The 9,996-nt window shown below is 48.5% G+C and overlaps 1 long non-coding RNA gene across 1 annotated transcript in view; it reads left to right on the forward strand.

Annotated features, from left to right (window-relative positions):
- LOC309652626 overlaps positions 1 to 8,601 on the forward strand; it is a 130,397-nt gene extending 121,796 nt beyond the window's left edge. Inside the window, exon 5 of the long non-coding RNA XR_014258823.1 lies at positions 7,717 to 8,601. This is a non-coding gene — a long non-coding RNA (uncharacterized lncRNA). The remainder of the gene's footprint in view (positions 1 to 7,716) is intronic.
- Positions 8,602 to 9,996: the final 1,395 nt, after the last annotated feature.

Raw genomic sequence — 9,996 nt, forward strand, 5'->3', positions numbered from 1 at the left:
TGGAGCAATTCCTTCCTCTGTTTGGAACCCTCCATCTCCCTTAGAGTCAAAGCCCTCACAATGTCCTTACAGAGTCCAAGTTTTACAGTGGCCTACAGGGACCTACATAACCTGGCCCTTACTGCCTCCCTAGTTTCATCTCATAGTTCTAGCCTCCCTTGCTCATTTGATTCTGGCCACATTGGCCTCTTTGCTGTTCCTCTAATACTCCAGCATGCTTCTGCTTCCTAGCCCTTTCATTGGCTGGTCTTGTTCCCTAGGACTGTCTTTCCAGCTACCCACAGAGCTGACTCCCTCACCTCTGAAAGTCTTTGCTTAACTGTCCTCTTTTCAATGAGATCTTTCATGACCACCCTCTCTAAAATTGCAGCCCCATTTTTGCCATTTTCTGCTTTATTTTTCTCCTACTATATTATCTAACATAATATATAATGTATTCATTAATCCTCTAGAATGTGAGCTCCATGAAGGTAGGGTTTTTTTTGTCCTGTTTCCTCCTGTACATTCATGGCCTGACCCATAGTAGATGTTTGATAAATATACATTGAAAGAATGAGTTAAAATATCCCTGGGGTCTGCTTCAACTGTAGCCCGTAGAAGACAGAAGTTTTAGCTTCTTATTGAGTGTTTTGAGTCTGGCCATTGAAAAGTTCCTGAGTATTTACAAGAGCAGATTGGATGTCATTGATGGTGTAGGATCTTCTAAAAGAAATCAATGGTTTAGACACCTGCTGTTACTGCATCCTCCTAGAACTGAGTACCAGAAATGCCAAGAGTGTGAGGTTCTGCACAGATTGACTCTTCGCAAGGTGTTGGAAACAGGTACCCAAATTAGAAACTGAGAGCTTTGTACTTGGATTGATTCACAGGTTTCAGCTTTTCAACTTCCCAAGCACTGCTGCTGCTGCTAGTTTCTGAAATATCTCACGAAGCACCAGCACAGCGCTTGCGGGTGTGTGCACATGCTCACACAGGCACACACGTGCTGCCTTACCCCAGGTGCTGCTCTGACATAACCCATTCCCCAGCCCAGCTGAAGTCTGGAGTGCTCAGATGACTGTTCAAAGGGGCTTCTTCCAGGACAGAATTTCCCAAGCTCCCCAGTTCCCGAGGGAATGAGCTGTGTCTGATGGTGTCCGCAGTTCCCTCCCACATCTGTCAGCACAGTAATATATGGCAGATAATAGGATTTCACTGCATTGTGGTGGTTTAAACAGGCATGACAAGATTGTGATTTCAAACCTGTGTAAGTTGTAGACACCTAAGCGATTGTGGCTTCTCCTCCATCTTCCTGGCAGGCAAGGTGAAACAGCCTGGTGATTCTTAGGGTCTAGACCTGACCTTCAGCCCTTCCTCCTCTCCACAGTGGGAGATTGGCCTTGTACTCCATTTTGGAACCTCTCCCTTTCTGCCATGGCCCTGCGTCTGCAGGAATCTAGCCCCCAAAGACTACCAAGTTCTGTGAAGGAAATCGTCGGCTGGGTTTGTCACGCAGAATGGTTATTTTAGGTGCTTTGTTTCTTGTGTGTCTATGTTAACATTGAGTTGCAGACACTCTTGTCACAGTAGAACCTGAGGAAGATGAGAGCCCTTTTCCTGTAATATACACCTGTGCTCACAATTGCGTGTATTGTTTCATGGATCCCAGAGACTCCAGAGAACACAGGTCAAGAATACCACGTCCACTGGGTCAGTGATTTATTTTTTTAAATCAGCTTTACAGATGTATAATTAACATACAAAATGCACCCATTTGAAGTGTACAGTTTGATGAGTTTTGACAAATGTGTGCACCTATGGAAACACTACCCCACTAAGATAAAGGAAATTTCCATCTCCCTAGAAAATTCCCCGTGCCCCTCTCCAGTCAAAACATCCACCAGCGAAGGTAATCACTATTCTGACCTCCATCAACATAGATGCGTTTCGCCTGCTCTAGAACTTTATGTAAATGGAATCACACAGTTTGTGTTTTTTTGTATCTGGCTCCTTTCACTCACCATGTTTTTGAGATTCATCCATGTTGTTGCATGGATCTATAGTTTGTTCCTTTTTATTGCTGAAAAATATAGATATACCACAAATAGTTTATCTATTCACCAGTTGATGGACATTTGGGTTATTTCCAGGTCTGGGGCATTGCACATAAAGCTGCTCTGAGCATTCATGGACAAGTCTTTGGATGTATGATTTTTTTTCCCCTTGGGTAAATACCCAGGAGTGGGAATGAAAAGCGTATGTTTAACTCTTTAAGAAACTGTTCAACTTTTGCAAATTTTCCGAAGTTTTTTTTAAGACCATTTTACATTCCCATTAGCATTGTAGAAGAGTTCCAGTTGCTTTTTGCATGTCAAAAGATTTCAAGGAAAAGGTAAACATTAGCTCTCAGGGCTGACTGTAGTGGTGGAATTTCAGGTTTCAGTGGTGGAAGGGAGCATTTAGAGTTTAGGGAGTTTATCAGAACCCCACAAATCACACCAATTGCTGTCCCTGATTCCTCCAGGAATTAACTTCCTGTTACATATGTGCACAACAGGAAGGGAGCCAAGGATAGGAAGTGGTTGTATGGAGACTGAGTAGGGCAGGGCAAGGTGGAAAGAGCACGGGACTTATAACAAAAAAACCTAAGTTCAAGTCCCAGTTCTGCCATGGACCGGCTAGTGATTTGACCCTTGCCCTGTGTCTCAGTGTTCCCATCTGTGGAATAGGGATCACAAGGCCCACGCTGCCTGATTCACAGGATGACAGGGAGGTCTAAGCCTGACAGAGGGGCCACATGTGCAGAAGCTTTACCAAGGGCAGGATTATGATGGCATTGATGGCGCCCGTACAACTGCTCAGACTCTCAGAATTCTAGAGCTTTGGGGTTCAGGCAGAGAGGCAGAGTGAAGCTGCAGATGGCACCACTTCCTGGGCAGGAGCAAACTCTTATATAGAAGAGCATCCTGCCGTGCTCCCAACCTAAAGTCTTGGACGGGGCATGAGCAGGTTGCAGGGCTGGGCCTGGGGCTGCCAAGCAAGCCAAGAGACCCAGACTCAAAGTCTGCTGAGGCCCCCATCCCCTTGCTTAACATCTCGAGCCTCAGGCCCCTGTATGCAGAATGGGGGTAGTGATATCCCGAAGGTTGAAGGACTAAATGAGTCAAAGAGGGAATTCCCTGGTGGTCCAGTGATTAGGACTCTGCACTTCCACTGCAGGGGGCACGGGTTCGATCCCTGGTCCGGGAGCTAACATCCCGCATGCTGCACAGCACGGCCAAAATAAATAAATGAGTCAAAGAATATGGATAAAGTACCAGGCCCAGGGTTGAGCAGAGAAGAGCTTCCCACACATTAGTGGCCGCCGGATAAGAAGGTAGAAGCTACTTTCACAGCGCACTAGCCACATGTCCTTGACGAGCTGGAGGTTACTTCTCCTCCTACCTCAGGTGTGAGCCCTGGGAGACACACTCTGAAATGGAGATGGAGATGTGAGTGCAAGAGGTTCATTGAGGAGGGCCCTTGGGATACACAGCAATGGAGGGGGGCAGGGTAAAAGAGGCAGGACTGGGCTAAGGGAGGGGTTGAGCAGCAATGCAGTCACAAAGGAGACCTCGGTGGACCCGCAGGGAGCAGATGATCTGGGGTGGCTCTGTGGAGTTGGTCTGAAGAATTGAGGCAAGATGGCGGGCCTTTATACCCCTGCGTGAGCCTGTCATTGAATATGGGTCGCCCCCAGGAAGGGGGTGTGACCTTAATGACAGTTTCTAGAGGGGCATTAAGTGTTGTACACCTTAAATACATACAGTCTTCATTTAAAATTTTTTATATGTGAACTGTCTGCTGTCCATACTCCCAGCAGCTGGGGGAATGAGTGCCTCAGTCATGAAGGGCCGCCTGGACAGCACACCACAAAATACCTCGCCACACCTCAGTTTCCTCATCTGTAAAATGGGGATACTAATAGTGTCTACCTCACTGGATTAAAATGAGGATAAAAAGAGTTAATAGATACAAAGTCGTTTAAACAGTGGCTGGTGCATATTATTCCTGGTACCAGCATTTTAGAAAACATTCAATAAATCCTTCTTTATCAAATGAATAGATAGATGAAGGAGCTCTCTCAACCCTGCCCAGAATAAAAGACAAATGCCATGTTTGCCCATTTGGGAAATAAACTGACTAGCCAGGTGACAAAGCATTTGGCTGGAAAGCAGAGGGTTCAATATATTTGAAACCTTGGGACTCATGCTTAGAGGAAATTGAAATCTCCCTTTCCAAACCTTAGCTGCACTTGAGGGTCCGGCATTCCCCGTGTAGGCATTGCCAAAGTCCTTTACCCTCAGTGTGCTGAGCTGCAGTATGGGGATCTGACAGCTGAAGACAGCTCGGCAGGGCGCAGGAAGGCAGACATTTAATGTGCTTTGACAATATAAAGGGTTATATAAACGACCCAGTTTCTATAATTTTGCTGTAACTGTCATGGGAATTGCTATAGACAGATACGGAGAAGGCCCTGTTTATGCACTTAAACTTTAAAAGGTTTAACCACTAAACACACAGTCTTCTCTCCCCCTCCCCTTCTCCCAATCCTGCATTTAAATTGTTTCAGAGCTGGGGTGTGGGGAGAGGGGACAACAGCTGGAATAATGGGTTGTCTGTATCTGCCCCCTGCCCGGACCAGAGCCCCACTGGCCAGCCTCATCGGGGAGATTGCCTTACCTGCCCCCCCCCCCCCCGCCCCGCGACAAGATGCAGAGACGGGGGAGGGATGGCAGGAAGTGAAATGCGCCCGCTCTGAGCTCAGGGCTTTTGCCCAATTTAAATCTGGTTCCCGTCCCAGTGTTCAAAGCACGTCGCTGTTTGATTCTTGCCATCTCATCTTAGAAGACTTTTCCCAGGGTGGAGGTGGGGAGAGTTCTGAAACCAGAGAGGTAGGAGGCGGAGGGTTTATACAGGCAGATACCACAGGCTTCCAAGCTAAGTGCCTTAGCGGGGAAAGCTCCTGGCTGCTGCTGACTTTTCTCAGACAGGAGATCAATAAGTGGGCAGAGCTTGAAAAGCAAATCATGCTTCCACCTGCCCTGGGGAACCCTCAGCAACTGTCATGGCAGAGGAGGCATCCCAGAGGAGGCCAGAAAAGACAGCGGGGCGGGGGACTCAGATAGCCTTGATAAAGCCGCGAGGGGGGCCAGGTAAATCGGGACCGCCCACGGAGATGAAAGGGGCAAATGCCGGGATTCCCACCACCCCTACCCTTCCTTCACAGCTCTTACTGAGTGTGTGAAGAGCCCTGGCTTCTGCCTCCCAGGTAAAACCAGACACTTGGAGATGAGTTTGCAGCTGATGTGCCTTTTCCAGCCCGAATGAGCCTGGCGCAAGCATGGAAAGCTGCCCCAGCTGGGAGACCCTGTCTCTGTGGACGAGTCCCTCCAAATTCCCTGCCCCACTAGCAGCCATGCAGATTTCTCCATGCTCCACTCAGATCTGCAAAGGAATTTTCTATAGCAGACTGGAGCTTTCTCATGAGCCCAACGTGCCTTTGCACGGGGGTGGGTGTCCATGGGAGGGCACATGCACACACATGGAAGTGGGCCACAGAACTGGAAGTCAGTATTAAACTTGGCTCTGACCTGGTAAGCCTGGTTTACTCCAATCAGTTAAACAGTGTCTTTTGGAAATCCAGTCTCCTTTGCTTGAAATAGTTACTCTTTCCATTTTGTTCTCCCCCTCTTGATCCTCTCCAAGCTCGCACCTGGGTATGGGGAGGGAGTATGCCACATCCTTGTGGTTAGGGGGGTCGGGGTCCATTCAGCGCCACTGTTCCGCTCTCTGGGTCCTTCATGGCGCCACAGCAATAGACGTTCACAGTGCCAGCAACTGCTGAAGTCAGTGGTTAGTGATCTTGTGGTACCCTCTCCCAGGGCCTTGTGGCATCCTCTCCCAGGGCCTTGTGGCATCCTCTCCCAGGGCCTTGTGGCCCTCCCTGGTGGCTCGGGTCCTCCTCAGCCCTGGCTGCTATTGAAGACCACGTGAGGCATGGCCATGATCCTATTTAGTCTCCCGCTCAGGTAGCCCAACCAATTCCCTTGACTCTAGGATCTCTTTCAGTCCATGGTGGTGACCCCTCTGGTGAGCTCTTCAGCTAGCATCTTGCCAACATCTGTGTTCTCCTAGGGGCTTGTAGGCATGTGTGGGATCTCTCGCATGCCAAACATTTCCCAGGATATCTCAGGGGTGCTAACTCGGGCTTGCTGTCTGCCTAACCACTCCCTGCCCGAGGTGATTGCAGGTGTACCGTGCTGGGTGGGCTCCTCCTGGAGTCCCAGGCAGAGTGGATGACTGCACTTCTGCTCGTGGCTTTCACTTTCACTCCCATCAGACAACTCTCTGCTCTGAGACTTTGGTACAGAGAGGGCCAGAAGGAGGAGACTTTTCTGGTCTGGTTAGGACTCCACTCATGTCACATTTTTGTCTTCGTGACGCAAGCTTCTGCATGGTGTAGCTTTAATGGTGAAAGATGGGCAGAGAAAGAAATGGCTTCCTTCTTAGCCTGGGTTCTCTTGAAAGGGGAGCATGACACAAGGTCCTGGGTGAAGGTCGTTTATTTAAGAGGTGATTCCAGCAATTAAGAGTGAAGAAAAGGAGAGAGTGATTTAGGGAGGGAAGAAACACGAATATAACAGAGGGCAACAGGGGCTGATTTCACAAGAAGTGTAGAGAATGCCTTGCAGAATTGTCCACTGGAAGGACAGAAGGCTGAGGCATTTAGCCACTAGCTGCCATCTGACCCTGGCTGAGGATTACCGCTGGGGGTGCTAACTCCATCCGACTTCTGAACTGCACACACACACACAGACCAGGCAAACTCCCATATGGGTGGAGAAGGCCCGGGGGCAGAAAGAAGGTGAACACTCTCGGCTTGAGATGAGGGTACCCACTGCAGATGCGGCTGAAATTACACGTGGGCCAAGGGGATGATGAGGGTCACCAGATGTGTCTGATACACTTCCTCAAAGGGAATTTAAATGAGGAGGAATTTTTTAGAACATATTACTGATTACAGTAGCCTTAAAGAACTTCTGGTCTAATCTCCTTGTTTTAAAGGGGGGAAAACCAAGGCCCTAAGAAGTTGCGACGTACCCAAGGTCAAAATAGTTGGATGCTGAAGCCAAAAGTAGAACTTGGATGCCAGAGACCCATGTAGAGCTCTTTCTGGTGTATCACACTGATCCATTCAACAACAATTATACATTTATTGACTGCATATGGTTTTCAGAGCATTACAAAGTATAAGACAGAATTCCTGCTTTCAGGGAATTTGCAACTTAGATGATGAGAGAAGTTTGGTCTTTGGTCATCATGTATACTTGTTAGGAAGGAGACTGGCTTATGTACCCTATTCAATCAGACGGTGCTCCAGAAACATAAGGAAGAGACAAAAGGGGCCCAGAAAATACAGAGTACCCGTGGTAAATATGCATTCAGAAAACTCTGAGTATTAATCTGAGCTCAGGTGTAGAACTTCAAGAAAGCGGCCCCATGATCCCTGCCTTTGGGCATTGATGCCTTTGTGAAATCCTCTCCCCCTCAAGGGTGGGCTGGACGCAGTGACTCACTTCTAACAGATAGAATATGGCAGAAGTGCTGGGATGTCACTTCCAAGATTAAGCTGTGAAAAGACTGGCTCCTCTTCTGGGTCCTTTCCCTCACTCTCTCTTGCGTTGCTTGCTCTAGGAGTAGCCAGCCACTGTGTCTGAAGGCAACCCTGCAAAGAGGCCCATGTGCGTGAACCGGAGGCATATCTTCGGAGGCCTGCCAGCAGCCGGGCGAGTGGGCTTGGGAGCAGATCCTCCGCCAGTCGAGCCTTGAGATGGGGCTGCAACCCTAGCGATACTTTGATTGCAGCCTTGTGAGGGACGCTGAGCCAGAGGACACGGCTAAGCCACATCCAGATTCCTGACCGTCAGAGACTGTGAGGTAATTGGGGTTTTTTTTTTTCCTGTCTTTTCTTAGCTGCTGCGTTTTGGAGTAATTTGTTACACAGCAATAGATAACTGATACAGAAGGCATTGCATTAGAAGTTGGCAATGAAAGTATGAGTAGTATATGGACTTGGGAGCAAGTGACAGAAATCTATTCAAACTATCTTAAGCAAAAAGGAGCACATGTTGGAAGGGTCTGTGCTTCTCTCCCAGAACTCAAGGGCAGGGAGAGCAGCAGGACTCATAAGGAATGGAACCAGGACTTAAAACCTACTGGGAAACAGGTTAGTGAGCCATTTTCCCCTGACTCTCTCTATGAGGCCCTTAAATCCTTGTGTCTCAGCAACTGGCATTTTCTGTTTCTTCTTGTACATGGGAAAAATCGGACCTACCTTGAGGACCTGACACGTTCTCTCCATTTAGGCACGACAGATACCTACTTAAATTCCCAGTTCCTGGAAGAGACTTATCAAATAGTACAACTTAGATCAGCCATCCATTTTTGGTCCTCACCAACAGAGGCTAGCAGATGGGGTTATGGGGCTGGCTGCCCACCCAGAAGGGACTTCGAGAAGAAGGTATGGGAAATGCAGGCAAAGTAAGCAACAAGTTAGTTGAACTGCCCTCAAGAAGCTTGCAATGGGGGCTTCCCTGGTGGCGCAGTGGTTGAGAATCTGCCTGCCAATGCAGGGGACACGGGTTCGAGCCCTGGTCTAGGAAGATCCCACATGCCGCGGAGCAACTGGGCCCGTGAGCCACAACTACTGAGCCTGAGCGTCTGGAGCCTCTGCTCCGCAACAAGAGAGGCCGCGATAGTGAGAGGCCCGCGCACCGCGATGAAGAGTGGCCCCCACTCGCCGCAACTGGAGAAAGCCCTCACACAGAAACGAAGACCCAACACAGCCAAAAATAAACATAATAAATAAATAATAAATAAAAATTAAAAAAAAAAAAAAAAAAAAGAAGCTTGCAATGGATTTTGAGTGAGTCTGGTAAGAGAACCATATTCCAGGGTCTACCTGTCTGGCTTCTCAAGAGCCAGCACTCTTCCTTGGGCTTTAGTTTCCTCTTCTATAAGATGAGCAAGTTGACCCCAGATGATTTCTAATGGCCCTGCCAGCTTTGAAGTTCTGTGTCTCTAAGAGAAAGAGAAAGCAGAGGTGGCATCTCCAGACATATTCACGGAATCGTGGTGCCCGGCATTGTACGACCACATGGCCTAGGTGTCTGGCATGTGGGGAAGGTGCTCAGCACAGGGAAAGGGCAAGTGAGGTCAACACAGAGGTCGGCCTTAAGAACAATCAAACCACAAAACAAAGCTTTTATAACAAAAGTCGTGTTTGGGGCAAAGACACAGATACACAGAGGTTTATAAGCAGCTCAGTGGCCTTGTGCCTTATGTAGTCAAAAGCTTCCTGGACAATTGACAAAGCAGAACATTTTAAAAATAGAAAACCAATTTTACCCCCAAGGCTGTGCTGTCTTCCTGCAGAAGGTTCTTGGGATGACCAGAGTGGCTTTTCAAATCATGGGCTAGGGCGCACCCACAGGCAGTGTTGGTCTCGTGCACCCACCCTCCCACTTTTCCATCCTGCACACACGCACGCACGCGTGCACGCACGCACGCGTGTGTTCTCCTGAGTCTTGGTCTCAATCATTCCTCGCCATGCTTTCTCCCAGCCACTCAGAGCTCAGTGTGCTACTGACATCATCACATCTGGAGAGCAGCCCCCATCAGCCCGCTCCCTGCCTTGGGTCATTTGCATGTCACTGCCTCATTCCAGCATTGGTGGAGATTTGGGGTTTTTTTCATTATTCTCAGTGTTGAAACGCCCTCCTACCCTTCACATTGCCATTAGCTGGAAGGAGAAATGGGTGGAAAGAATTACCTCTGTGTGGTTCAAGCCTCAAATAGAAGCTGTGACTCAGGTCTGGAATCTGATAAGGAGGTGCCTTTCTAGGAAATGGGACTTGTGCAAGGAATACCAATTTAACGTGGCAGACGCATTTTTCCTTTCCTGTTTTCCCCTCT

The sequence above is a fragment of the Balaenoptera physalus genome (assembly GCF_965194825.1).
Source record: "Balaenoptera physalus genome assembly, chromosome: X".
Lineage (NCBI taxonomy): Eukaryota > Metazoa > Chordata > Mammalia > Artiodactyla > Balaenopteridae > Balaenoptera > Balaenoptera physalus.